At 38.9% G+C, this 15173-nt stretch overlaps 1 protein-coding gene and 1 pseudogene across 6 annotated transcripts in view; both read right to left on the minus strand.

Moving 5' to 3' along the window:
- PIK3CB (phosphatidylinositol-4,5-bisphosphate 3-kinase catalytic subunit beta) overlaps positions 1-15173 on the minus strand; it is a 186012-nt gene that overhangs the window by 151791 nt on the left and 19048 nt on the right. The window lies entirely within an intron of this gene.
- LOC131513287 (U6 spliceosomal RNA) lies at positions 2245-2306 on the minus strand (annotated as a pseudogene).

Below are 15173 nucleotides of genomic sequence, written 5' to 3' on the forward strand. Positions count from 1 at the left end.
ATCTATCAGTTTAGCAAAACTCCCTGTTTTACAAGGTACTTTCCTGGCAAGGCTGTGAAGAAATGTACATTATCCACCATAACAACAACCAAATGGTAATTATGTGAATTATGTGAAAGGTGTATAACTAGCATTATAGTGGTGAATATTCTGCAATATATACACATGTCAAATCATCACACTGTACACCTTAAACTTATATAAAGTTATATGTCAAACAAATGTCAATAAAGCTTGGTGGAGAGAAATACACATTTCTCATAATCCCTTATAATCAGTGGGAGAGTCTGGGTCCAAACATAAGGGCATTTTGGCAATATCTATCAAAATTACAAAGATATACGGCCCTTGATTAGTAATATCACATCTGAATTTTTATTCCATAATTATATACTTGCTCATGGGCAAAATGACATGTACAACGTAATTCACTGCAACACTGTTACAATAATAAAAAACTAGAACTAAAATGTATACCAAGAGAGAACTGGCTAAATAAATGATCCAAAAGGAAACCATACAAATTAAACAAAACAAAACTGTACATACTCTTTGGAAAGATCTTCTATGAAGATTTCCATTGTTTAGTAATAAACACAATGTGTAAAGGGAAGGGTGGGAAGACCAATTTGTAAAACAATAAGTATAATATGCTGGCTTTGGAATTGGTGGGTTTTGGAGGGGAAAGAAATAAGGGTTTTGGAGGGGAAAGAAATAAGAATCTGTGTTTTTATTAATATAAAGAAACTCTAGAAGGATACATAAACTAATAAATAGTTTCCTGGGTGGGATAAGCACGCTGGAGGAATGGGGTGAACAGGAACAGGGTGACTGAGGGCTGGGGGTGGGAAGGTTTACATTGTTTAACTTTTTTATGTTTAAAAAGTTTTCAATCCCATGGGAATCCATTACTACTAAATAGATCAGTAAATTAATAAGCCAAAAACGGTCCAAATACTATCAATATACACACATGGTGACAGGAACTATCTTGGTTGTTGTTTTTTTTTTTTACCATCTCTATAACCAAGATCCCAGCAATGCCCATCTATCTCACTGAAGTCTGTAGTGTGACCACGTCCATTTGGCTTAAGCCATCAGCCCAAGATCTCTAACACTAGTCTTCTAGAGAAAAGATATTTTCTCTGTAATTCTGTTTTCCTTCTCTCAGGTTCAGGGTCAACCTCTTCTCCCTTAGTAGTTTTGGGGTGTGTGTGTGTGTGTGTGTGTGTGTGTGTGTGTGTGTACTATTTCTCCAGTCACTTCAGAACAAAAGCCTCACCTAAGGATTCTCCTTCTTGTCTATGAGTCCACAGGTTAGACTTTTCTATTCACCAGCAATTCACCCTAACAACCAAGTCATGGTCTAATAAATAAGGGAAACTACAAAATGAAGGCATCCAGAGTTTGCCAACCAATAATATCTCCTCCTCAAACTAAAACAATGAGATAACCCATATCCAGGATTATCCTCCCTACTGAGTTTATCATCCACCTCTCATTTACCTAAAATGCAAAATAGTATGGTATCTATGCAAATGCTGCTCATTCCAGCACTCTGTCCATTAGGCCAACTCCTATGTACCTACGTCAGTTGAGGTGACTTCTCTAGAGCCTTTCCTAATCCCCCAAGACTCACTCCCATCCATGGGATCCTGCTGTGACCTGTGTGTATCTCATTTATCACAGTGCATTGCAAATATGAGTTTGCTTATCTTCCCTTCTGGACTATGGATCCCTCAGGAAAAGGAGACAGTCATACTCATATTATAACCCAAGTACTCAGCAAAGTGCCTTTACAAACGGCAGGTAATCAAAAATGTTCAGTGACTGAATTAAAGAAACTACACATGTAGACAAATTGTGAGCATGGAGGAAATTCCACTTAATGTTCTCTTAGCCCCAAAGGCATTTTACTTCATTCAGTCCCTGCTATGAAAGAAACAGCAACTCCAATAACACTTTCCCTTACTGATATCTATTAATATTCTAGGTTAATATAAAACAACTGAAAATATTATCTCAATCACTTCAAGAATGTTGCATAAAACTATGTTAAAAATGTGTCTATTAAAGGATAATAAATAGTTGATGAAGTGCTAAATTTTTATGACCTTTTGTTCATGTTTTGTTTTTAAGAAATGATATAATGACAAAAAACAAGGATATATAGTATCTTCTAAGAAGGTAGATAGGATTATAGGGATCAAGTATTCCTCCACATTGTCTTTTTTGTTTTTTGTTTTTAATATGGAACCCTTCACGAATTTGCGTGTCATCCTTGTGCAGGGGCCATGCTAATCTTGGTATATGTGCTGCTGAAGCAAGCATCACATTGTGTCTTAAACACTGACTTGTATGAGCTTTCCCACATGGGCTGTCCCAAGTGGCCTGATGAAAAGAAAGCAGAGAACAAAATAATCAACTATTCATATATAACCAAGAACTGTATGGCAGGTGCCTATAACCCAGAATGGGTTTCCAAATTTTATCAAATAATGGTAAAAACTAGGAACCAGAGAGAAAAACAAATTTTAAGGATGCCTGTTAAAAACTTCCTAGTTAACCATGAAACCGTCTTCAAATCCAGGAATTCAATAAAGCTTTCTGTTTTCTGTCAGAGAATGTTAAGGAACAGTAAACATAACTAGGAAATACATGGATGTATACTGAACCATGGATACACACATTTCTATTTATCTCTGTGTCAATCTAAAAAGACTAGTAATTTTATACTGATATCTCAAATTCCAATCTAACACATCGTTCAATCCATATTTACAATTCCCTTTTTAATTTTTTTATTTTTTTAATGTTTATTCATTTTTTTGAGAGAGCGTGAATGGGGGAAGGGCAGAGAGGAAAACACAGAATCCAAACCAACCTCCAGGCTCTGAACTGACAGCCCAGAGCCTGATGCGGGGCTCGAACCCACAAACCATGAGATCGTGACCTAAGCCGTTGGATGCTTAACCAGCTGAGCCATCCAGGCACCCCTTTAATTTTTTTTTAATATTTATTTATTCTTGAGACAGAGAGACAGAGCACGAGCACGGGAGGGGCAGAGAGAAAGACACAGAATCGGATGCAGGGTCTAGGCTCTAAATTCTCAGTACATAGCCTGATGAGGGTCTTGAACCCACAAAATGTGAGATCATGACCTGGGCCAAAGTCAGGCACTTAACCGACTGAGCCATCCAGGTGCCCCTACAATTCCCTTTACCACAGTGATAAATCTCTTTATCTTCAACATATTGGTAAACACATTCAATCCTAAAATATGTAAAGTAGTTACAGAATTCTTAATTCAAACCACTGTGAAAAACAATTCTACTGACAACAGTTCAGTATTTGTTTAGAGATTTTTTTCTTTTGAGCTTGTGGTGTATAGTCAAAATTCTGTGTAGTTAACTGGTTTAGTTTTTATTCTTTTTCCTTTTCAATGTGGTTGTTATTTACTAGAAATCCAGTTAGGTTCATTTGTTTGTGTCTTTATTTCACTTGGGCTGTTTTCTTTCCACCCAGATAGATTTTATGTATTTGTTTTTCATTATGTTAAACATTCATATAGTTCTAAAACTCAGACTTAACACAAAAAGATACTCTCACAAAAGCATCCCTCTCTCTATCCCTACTGCTTCCATTCTCTTCCCCTTCATCCCTTCTACACCGTTTCCACCCAAATCCTGTAAGAAACCAATCTCAGTAGTTTCTGGCTTATCCTTTTTGTATTTATTTTGGCACCTATGTGCAAATACATATTTATATTCCTGTTTCCTTCTTTTCTTACATAAAAGGCTAACACATTATAGTTATGCTTTTGCACTTTTTTCCATTAACAGTAGGCCCTGGAAATAACTTTGTATCAGTTCACAGGGCTCTTCCTCACTCTCTTCTTACAAGTGCACTGCACTCCACTGTGTGGATGTACCACTGTTTATGGGTATTTATATTGTTTTCAATATTTTCACAATGCAAAAATGTAAACTAATGACATCCTCCTGTTCTGCATCCACCATCTCAGACACAAACAGAAACAATCAAAAAAACTGGCTCTACCTCTAAAACACACCAAATTCAACACTTCCATTGTTCCCAACACAGTCCCTGTCTAAGTCCTCATCAATACTTCTTGGCTGTTTTGCTCCAACACCCTCCTAATCAGTCTCTCTGCCTCTACTCTAGCCTCTCTACAGTTCATCTGTGCCAAAGCAACCCAAAATGTACTTCATAGACCATGAATCAGGTAACTCCAATTCCTTGTTTAAAACCTTTCAAAAACATCCCATTGTAACCCTACCTGAGTTGCACCTATAACCTGCAGAGACCCTATATGATCTGATATCTGTCAACCTCTGACCTCAGCTTCCACTCTTCCTCATTCACTACTCTTTAATCACACTGGTTTGCTTTCTGTTCCTCCCATAATTTGTTCCTTACTTTGTGCTTTTATACTTGCTGTGCTTTCAGTTTCAAATGTTCTGCCCCTGGTTATCTGTGACCTTCTAACATTCATGTCTCAACCAAAAGTTACCAAGTCTTCTAAGAGGCTTTCTGTGTACTGCCACAGTTAAGCTATAACCTGGGTCATTTTATACCACTTTATTACCTTCATAATTCTTGTTAGTGCTTATAATTCTCATTTATTATTTACATGTTTGTTTCTTCCACTGGAAAAGGAGGAAAGATAGATTTTCTTTAAGTTTTTTTAAGGTTTATTTGTTTATTTTGAGAGAGACAGAGAGAAATGACAGGGAGGGGGGTCGGAGGGGAGTCCCAAGCAGGCTCCATAGGGTCATTGAAGAGGCCAACATGAGGCCCAAACTCACAAAACTCTGAGATCATGACCTGAGCCAAAATCAACAGTCATACACTTAACCCAGTGAGCCACCCAGGCACCCCTAAGATTTTATTTTTAAGTAATCTCCACACCCAAGATGGGGCTCAAACTCACGACCCAGAGATCAAGAGTTGCACACTCTACCGACTGAGCCAGGCAGACACCCAGGAAAGACAACTTTTAATCCATACAACTTTAACTTTGTTATTTTTTAAACTTTCTCTAAGTCTGAAATTATTTCAAATAATTCTCCATGGAATTGCCTATTCTGGACATTTTATATAAATGGAATCATTAAATACTTTTGTGAATGGTCTCTCTTGCTTAGCATTGTTTTCAAGGTTCATCCATGTTGGAGCATGTATAAACGTAACTGCACTCCTCTTTAAGGCTGAATACTACTCCACTGTATGGATGAACTACGTGTCATTACGCATTCATCAGCTGAAGGACATCTGGGTTGTTTCTACTTTTTGGCTATCGTGAATAATGCTGTTTTGAACATTCATGTACAAGTTTTTGTACGGGCATGTGTTTCAATTCTTTTGAGTATATACCCACAAGTAGAATTGCTGGGTCACACGGTAATTCTATATTTAACTTTTTGAGGAATTGACAACTATTTTTCCAAAGTGGCTGCACTGTTTCACAATCCAACCAGCAACGTATGAGGGTTCCAACTCTACATGTAATACTTGTTATTGTCCGTGTTTTCATTATAGCCACCCTAGTGGTGTAAAAAGTGGTATCTCTTATGTTTTGATTTGCATTTCCTTAATGACTAATGACATTGAGCAATTGCTCATGTGCTTATTAGCCATTTGTATAACCTCCTTGGAAAAATGTTTACTCAAACTTTTTGCCAACTTTTAAATTAGATTATTTAAGTTTGTATTACTGAATTGTAAAAGTGTTCTTTATATATATTCCTTATCAGATATATCCTTTGCTACTATTTTCTCACTGGCCATCTATTTGAATGAGGATCTGAGTTTTCCTATCAACTTAACCACCTGGTTCAGAAGATCTCTATCACTATTAGCTAATAACCATAACTAGCATATTAAAAACAATTTATAGGGGCGCCTGGGTGGCGCAGTCGGTTAAGCGTCCGACTTCAGCCAGGTCACGATCTCGGGGTCCGTGAGTTCGAGCCCCGCGTCAGGCTCTGGGCTGATGGCTCGGAGCCTGGAGCCTGTTTCCGATTCTGTGTCTCCCTCTCTCTCTGCCCCTCCCCCGTTCATGCTCTGTCTCTCTCTGTCCCAAAAAAAAAAAAAAAAAAAAAAAAAAAAAAAAAAAAAACGTTGAAAAAAAAATTAAAAAAAAAAAAAACAATTTATAAAAATGTTGTATCACTGACAATAGTCACTTGAAACCTACATTTTATAGGAAATATAAAACTGCATTCAGGTAGTACTGGGACTCAGAAGACGCAAATTACTAATATGTTGTCAATGCTAAGTGGTAGTGTCCAGAATACTTTTTCACTTTAACAATTCACACAAAATCAAAAACACAATCTTCTAAACTCCTTATATTTAAAAATACACATAGTAAAACAGCTTTTTAGAGTACTTCACATGTAAGGATAGAAATGAGCACATTTTAGAAACTTCCTATTTAGGACTACAGGAGCAGGAAAAAACTTCTCAACCTGACAAACAAGACATTGAGTGATCCACCTCTTCCTACCTATCTTCTGCAACTCCCTCCCACTTTACATCCCAGCTGGAAATTATTTAAATACTTGTGACTGAGCCCTAGTATCACCTACTAGGGAAAATCCTTCCTTGACCACCTTGCTCCTAAGAACTAGTTTAAAATTTTCTATTCCAGTGGTTCTCAAACTTTTTGGTTGCAGGTCCCCTTCACACTCTTAAAAATTATCAAGAACTCAGGGGCACCAGGCTGGCTCAGTAGGAGGAGCATGTGACTCTTGATCTCAGGGTTGTAAGTTCAAGCCCCTCATTGGGTGTAGAGGTTAGTTAAAAAAAATAAAATCTTAAAAATAATATTATTGAGGGGCACCTGGGTGGCTCAGTGGGTTGAGTATTTGATCTCGGCTCAGGTCATGATCCAACAGTTCATGAGTTCAAGCCCACATCGGGCTCTGTGCTGACAGCTCAGACCTTGGAACCTGCTTGGGATTCTATGTCTCCCTCTCTCTCTGCTCTCCTCTATTCACGTTCTGTCAAAAATAAATAAATATTTTTTAAAAAAATTTTTAATTATCAAGGACTCAAAAGCTCTTATTTAAGTTATATCAATATTTGCTGAATATGAAGTTAAAAACAAGGATTTTAAAATATTTACCATGTAAAAATTAATAGATCTATTAAATGTTTATTTAAAACATTTTAAACATATTTTAACTTTAAAAACCATAATTTTCAAAACAAAACTTTTAGTGAAAAGAGTAATACTGCTTTATATTTCTGCAAATCTACTTAAATGCCTGGCTTAACAGAAGACAGCTAGATTCTCTTCTCTGCTTCTGTATCCAATGTACTGGCATATCACAAATTATATTGCCTCTGGAAAACTCCATCATATATTTGTAAGCAAATGACATCAAAAAAGCAAATAATGTCTTAAGTTATGAAAACAGATTTGACCTCACAGATCCTTATGAGCTCAGGGATCACTAGGGCCCCCATATTGTGAGAACCACTGCTCCATTCTGGGCTCCCACAATACTCTGGATTGGCTCTATCACTTGCACTCACCACACAACATCAGAATTATCTGTTCATTTGTCTTTCTTAAAGTTCCTTAAAGCCATGAATGTCAAAGCCTTCGACTTTGCATCCCCAAGTGCCTCATACAGCATATACCATATATCCTCTCAATAAACACTCCACAAATAAGTATTACTATATAGGAAATATATAGTAAAGAAGAAAACAGTCATACACCTTAATATCAAAAGGTATATGTGAATAAAGCAGATTTTTCCATGGCCAGTTCTTTAGCTAACAGAAATGCACAAAAGAAAATCTTGCATTTATAACAATTCCAGAAGTTAGAATAAAGGATACCATTCAGACTTGGTCTGACCACACTAGATTAGACCTTTTCAAAGTTCAGCCCTGAGGGAACAAGGAAAGCAGATCCTAAAAAGTATCTTAGACTGTAAACAAACACCCACTGCTCCAGTCTTCTGACTAAATAAAAGTATCCACCTCTGTAACAAGACAATTTACCCACTGTTTAAAAAAAATGGGTGGGGAGGAGTGTTGGGTGTTAAGGTAGGGAGAGTGCCAGTGACTGATGACTAAGACTCAAACAGGTATTCCCAGCTCATGAATTTCCTGAAATTTTGTCAATCAAATTAGAATGTGAAAAAATGTATTTTCCTGTCTTTATTTGCATTGATTTTCAAATCAATGCCACCTTGCATTTTTATAAATGAACATCATCCTCCCAGAGCGACTGGGTGGCTCAGTCAGTTGATCGGCCAAGTGACTCTTGATTTCGGCTCAGGTCATGATCCCAGGGTCATTGGATCAAGCCCTGTGTTGAGCTCCATGCTGAACGTGGAGTCTGCTTAAGGTTCTCTCTCTGTCTGTCTCTCTCTCTCTCTCCCTCTCCCTCTCCCACTCTCCTTCTGCCCCTCTCCCTGGCTCGAACTCTCTCTCACGCTCTAAAATAATAAATAATAATAAATATCATCCTCCCAATCAAATTAAATACCAACATCATAACATTATTGAAGATAGGACACATATGTGCATCTCTCACTTACACCTAGCCCAGTACCTTGATGCTCAACCAATATGTTTAGGTTTGTCCATTAATTGGATATATGAAGAAGTACTTGCACCAAGGAAAAAGAGATCCCTTTCCAGTAAGACTTAGGATGGGTTGGGATGGGATGTCACACTAACCAAGATGAAGAGAAAAGCTCTTTGAACAATTCTCAGGAGTGATGGGGAAATTCAATGCAGAGCTAAAAGAGCCTGGGGCTCTAGGGGAGCAGCCTGCACACCCTAGAGAAATGGCCTCCTTCCCTAGGTCTGTACTCTACACTGTAAAATAAGCTCTAAAATGCAGAGGCTCTTGGCCACCCTTCTCAGGAAGTCTTGGTAGCTTGCATGCCCAAGAAAGCCCCAACCCTTAGCAGAACAAATCTGACATTCCAAAGGTCTGAATTTTGACTGGAGTCAGCTCACTAGTATTCCATATATTGGCAAAGCACTCATTTACTGTTAAATCACTTACAACAAACAGATTAGAAATGTTACTACTTTTTCTAGATAAGGAAATAGGAACACAAGTAACCTGACAAATTATCTGACCTCTTCTGGAGAAAAAGCCATGTGAGTATTTTAGAAAATAACAGTCATCAAAATAATTTCCTAGCTCCTATTATAAAATTTAATAAAAGCAGAACTCTTATTAAACTTTTAGTAGTTAAAATCACAGAATATTTTTGCATTAGCAACACACCGTAAATACAGAACCAGTACAAAGACATTCACTTTGGCATAACCTTAGAACACTGTTTATAGAACCGTAATATCATGGTTTAGAAAATAAGTGTTTCTTCCAGTTTTCTTGTCACAGGAAACTAATATCCATTATGTTCACTAAAATTTCACTATATTCTAAATTTTATTTATTTTTATATTACCTAATCAAAAAGGCTTCTATGGCCTTTAAGTGGATATAACATTATTCTCATTTGATAATCTCATCAACTTTTTTTTTTAATTTTTTTTTTTTTTTAATTTTTTTTCAACGTTTTTTATTTATTTTTGGGACAGAGAGAGACAGAGCATGAACGGGGGAGGGGCAAAGAGAGAGGGAGACACAGAATCGGAAACAGGCTCCAGGCTCCGAGCCATCAGCCCAGAGCCTGACGCGGGGCTCGAACTTACGGACCACGAGATCGTGACCTGGCTGAAGTCGGACGCTTAACCGACTGCGCCACCCAGGCGCCCCTTTTTTTAATTTTTTTTAACGTTTATTTATTTTTGAGACAGAGAGAGACAGAGCATGAATGGGGGAAGGTCAGAGAGAGGGAGACAACAGAATCCGAAACAGGCTCCAGGCTCTGAGCCGTCAGCACAGAGCCTGACGCGGGGCTCGAACTCACGGACCGCGAGATCATGACCTGAGCTGAAGTCGGACGCCTAACCGACTGAGCCACCCAGGCGCCCCTCTCATCAGCTATTAAGAATAGCTCTACAATGGGTGGCTCAGTCGGTTAAGCGTCCGACTTCAGCTCAGGTCATGATCTCGCGGTCCGTGAGTTCGAGCCCCGCGTCAGGCTCTGTGCTGACGGCTCAGAGCCTGGAGCCTGTTTCGGATTCTGTTGTCTCCCACTCTCTCTGGCCCTTCCCCTCTCAAGCTCGCTCTCTCTCTCTCTTGCTCTGTCTCTCTCTCTCTCTGAAAAATAAACGTTAAAAAAAAAAATTAAAAAAAAAAAAAAAAAAAGAATAGCTCTACAAGAGGTGCCCAGGTGGCTCAGTTAAGCATCTGACTCTTGATATTAGTTCAGGTCATGCCGTCACGGTCATGAGACCAAGCCCCTCGTCTGGCTTGGCACTGAGCATGAAGCCTGTTTGGGATTCTCTCTCCCTCTCTATCTGCCTCTCCGCCACTTGTGCATGTGTGCACCAGCTCTCTGTCTCTCAAAATAAATAAACATTAAAAAAAAAAAAAAAAAAACCCAGCTCTACAAAATAAGCTGTAATCTGGTCATTAAATGCAAGATACACAATTCCTTAGCAATTCTTTTTCTTTCCTAGGTATACTGAGAGTAGCCTTTAACAAACTCATTAAGAATAAAAAATCAGGGGCGCCTGGGTGTCTCAGTTGGTTAAGCATCCAACTCTTGGTTTCAGCTCAGGTCATGATCCCACAGTTTGTGAGTTTGAGACCTGTGTCAGACTCTGCTCTGACAGTACAGAGCCTGCTTGGGACTTTCTCTTCCCCACCCCCCTCTCTGCTCCTCCCCTGCTCCTGCTGCTCACTCTAAATAAATAAATAAATAAATAAATAAATAAATAAACAAACTTTTTAAAAAAAAGGAATAAAAAAATCAGCATTAGAAAATCCACTTCCCGGGGCGCCTGGGTGGCGCAGTCGGTTAAGCGTCCGACTTCAGCCAGGTCACGATCTCGCGGTCCGTGAGTTCGAGCCCCGCGTCAGGCTCTGGGCTGATGGCTCGGAGCCTGGAGCCTGTTTCCGATTCTGTGTCTCCCTCTCTCTCTGCCCCTCCCCCGTTCATGCTCTGTCTCTCTCTGTCCCAAAAATAAATAAAAAACGTTGGAAAAAAAAAAAATTTAAAAAAAAAAAAAAAAAGAAAATCCACTTCCCATTTTAAAAGGATTTGTCCTTCCCCTTACGAAAAGTATCAGAATTTCCTTAATTATATCAGCAGAGCAACAGGTTTTATATAGACTAAGAGAAAGATGGGTTAACATACTATCATAAACACATCAGTGCTTTGTTTATAAAATCTTAAGTGGTTTTTCAGACTTGAAAAGAAACATTACGGAGGACCACCAGTATATTCATCCAGCCACATGATAACTAAACATGCTCAGCAGACAGAGGAACCCCAGGAATGACTACATTGGCATCATCTTATTTGGTCAAGGCTGGGACTGAAGACAGAAGGCTCTGAATCTCAGGGTATCTGGCACCTATTTATTCAAAATTATTCTGGAGTAAGTTAGACTTGAAAAGAGACCAATAGGAGATAAAGAGCTAGAAAGACCAACAGAAAAATAAGCTAACATTTACGTAGTGAGAGGATGGGCAATTTCTGGAGTTACACAAGAAAACAAGTAGACTGGCCAGTGGTGATGCTGCCCATGGCTGGATGTTGAAAAACACGATCATCAAAATACAAGAAACTGGGACATTACAGGGATCCCTATGTAGGGGAAAAGAGGCTTACTTTTTACAATAAATTTTTGTACTTTTAAGCTTTATACTATATGCAATCATTCCATGGCTCCTATAGCTCTTTGTGGAAGTGCCCACAAACACATAAATTATATCCATACACATAGATTTGTTAATCACTACTCTGAATTTGAGCCATTTATTACAGTATGTCAATTTGCCTTGTTTCTTTCAATGGTCATAATCCAGATCTTAGATCATATAGAATCTGAACGAAATGTTTTTAGAACATTTAAACATTTAGAACATTTAAACATTTATCAGAATAAAATCTAAATGTTATTTATTCATTACAGGATTGCTTGTAATGTCTAAAAACTGTAAACCTAAAAGTCTACCAATAGGGAGCTGGTTAGGTACATAATGGTATATCCACGTAAGAGAATGCTATGCATGCAACTATTAAAAAAACAAAGTCTCTAAATGGGGGGAAAAAAACAGCAACACTCAGAACAATGTTTGGAGTACACTATCATTTTTATTTTTTAAAAAAGTTAGGATATATATAAAAACATATGTATTTGCTTATATAAGCACTCAGGAAAAATGCGTTTGTAACCACTGGCTGCCTCAAGTAATGAAAATTGGGTGGCTGGACAACAGATAGAAGGGAGACTTTTCAGGGTGGCTCAGTCGGTTGAGCTTCTGACTCTTACTTCCAGCTGGGTCATGACCTCATGGTTCATGGGTTTGACCCCACATCCAGCTCTGCGCTGACAGCATGGAAGCCTGCTTGACACTTCTCCCTCTCTCTCTGTCCCTCCCTCACACATGCATGTGCCTTCTAGCTCTCTCTCTCACTTTCTCTCAAAATTAATAAACTTAAAAAAAAAGACTTTTCACTGTATGCTTTGTTTCCTTTTGAATTTTGAATCATAGAAGTGTATTACCTATTCAATAATCAATAATTAAAAAATTAAAACTAAACCCAGCATCTTGAGGCATCTAATTCCTGTACTTACCTCACTTGCTAGCATTTTCAATCCCCTCCTACCAACCAGATCTTTCCCTCTGACTCCAGAAACATACATACCTCACTTGTCCCTCTTTCCCTTCTTCCCATCCTTTTCCTTTTCCTTCCTTAACAGCCAACATCATCTCCATTAGTCTCTCCCTACTAGCTAGCTCCCTTAATGCCTGTAGCCTAGATTTTGTCCCATCCCTCCACTGAGAAAGTTTCACCATCAAGTCCTTCAAGACCAAATTCAAGTCTGGTTTCCAGGATGTCTTCTTTTACCAGTCCAGCTCACATTGACCTTGGTCTCCTCAGAATCTTAAGGATTTTTAAAACACAATTTAGCATTATACTGTAGGTTGTCTTACAGTGCTGGTTATTTTATTATGTCTTGTACCCTAAATCAAATTAAGGGCTGGGAAAAAATGGATTTATAAATACCATGACATGGTATTTCAATTGACTTTATTAGAACTCTTTTTATTTTTTTTAATTTTTTTTTTCAACGTTTTTTATTTATTTTTGGGACAGAGAGAGACAGAGCATGAACGGGGGAGGGGCAGAGAGAGAGGGAGACACAGAATCGGAAGCAGGCTCCAGGCTCCGAGCCATCAGCCCAGAGCCCGACGCGGGGCTCGAACTCACGGACCGCGAGATCGTGACCTGGCTGAAGTCGGACGCTTAACCGACTGCACCACCCAGGCGCCCCAACTTTATTAGAACTCTTTATTCATCCTCTTCGTGGGGTGACTACAATGTACAGAACAATGTACAATATTTAGAGTACACACTTTTAAAAAAAAAATTTTTTTTTTTGAAAGAGAGGGAGAGCATGAATGGGGGAAAGACAAGAGAGACAGGGAAACAGAGAATCCCAATCAGGCTCCATGCTGTCAGTGCAGAGCCCAATAGGGCTCGATCTCACAAAATGTGAGATCATGACCTGAGTTAAAATCAAGAGTCAAGACACTTAACCGACTGAGCTACCCAGGCAGCCCTAGGATATGAATTTTTAGCCATTGCTTGCCTCAGGGAATGAAAGTGGATGGCTGGGGAATGGGTGGAAAGGTAAGTATTTCTCTAGGTTCAATGTTCCTAAGGCCTAAGGCTTTCTTCAGTTTAATTCAAACATTATCAAGTGCCTACTGTATGCCAGGCACTGTGCTAAGTATTTTAGTGGTGGATGCAGGGTGAAACTAAATTGTAAAAGACATTACAAGAGATGGTTCTCCACCCTAAGGGGTAAATAATTAGCTATGGGAATTTCAAAAGAATGGGGTGAAAGCTAAGACAAAGGTACAGGATATAAAAGTGGGGCTCTTAGTGCAACCTAGAGGGTTTTGGGGGAAAAGTACACCTGAGATGAAAATGAATAAGAGCAAAGTTTGGAGGTAAAAGGGAGCAGAAAGCTTTCTCAATGTGGATGGATGCTACACTAACAGCTCTGTATGAATTAACACATGATGAGGTATTATCCCATTTATCCCATTTTACAGATGAGGAAACGGAGGCATACAGAGGACAGATAACTTGCCCAAGATAACATGCTAATAAAGATGATTTCAGGGGGCACCTAGGTGGCTCAGTTAGTGGAATGTCCAACTCTTGATCTGGCTCAGGTCATGATCCCAAGGGCGTGGGACTGAGCCCCACATCAGGCTCCAGGTTGAGCATGGAGCCTGCTTGAGATTCTTTCTTCCACCGCCCCTTCTGCTCCTCTCCCCAGCTTGTGCTCTCAAAAAAAAAAAAAAGTCAAGCTTTCTTTAAAAAACAAAAACAAAAACAAAAACGGGGCGCCTGGGTGGCTCAGTCAGTTGAGCCTCTGACTTGGGCTCAGGTCACAATCTCACCGTTGTGGGGTTCAAGCCCCGCGTCAGGCTCTGTGCTGACAGCTCAGAACCTGAAGCCTGCTTTGGATTCTGTCTCTCTCTCTCTCTGCCCCTCCCCTGCTGGTGCTCTGTCTCTCTCTCTTTCAAAAATAAATAAACATTAAAAATTTTTAAAAAACAAAAAAAACAAAAAAACAAAAAAACCAACTATGAACTCAGTCTGGTCCCAAGACAGTAACAGAAAGGTTGAGTCTTGGGTTTCAGTACTGCCTTGGGAAGACCAGGGCTATTTCACTCCTATCCTTATTCCTCTCTCCCTTTTTTTCCTCCAATCATTCTTCTAGCTTTTCCCAGATTTTCTCCTGTTCATCTTCCTTCCCTGACTCTATCAGCATCATAGCCTTTCTCTTTCTCTGTCTCCACACATATCCTGCACAAACTGTATCATACCTGGCCACTATAAAACTAGACAAAACTGTAGCAGAAAGATTATAGATAAAATTTAAATGTCCATTCATACACAAATAGAGAAAAATATTGACAACAAAATAATTAGAAGCCATGGAAAGGAATAAAACAGTTCAATACCTAAAAACTATCAAATATATTGGTAACTGACAAACAAAAGACA

Source organism: Neofelis nebulosa, chromosome 5 (assembly GCF_028018385.1).
Source record: "Neofelis nebulosa isolate mNeoNeb1 chromosome 5, mNeoNeb1.pri, whole genome shotgun sequence".
Classification (NCBI taxonomy): Eukaryota; Metazoa; Chordata; class Mammalia; order Carnivora; family Felidae; genus Neofelis; species Neofelis nebulosa.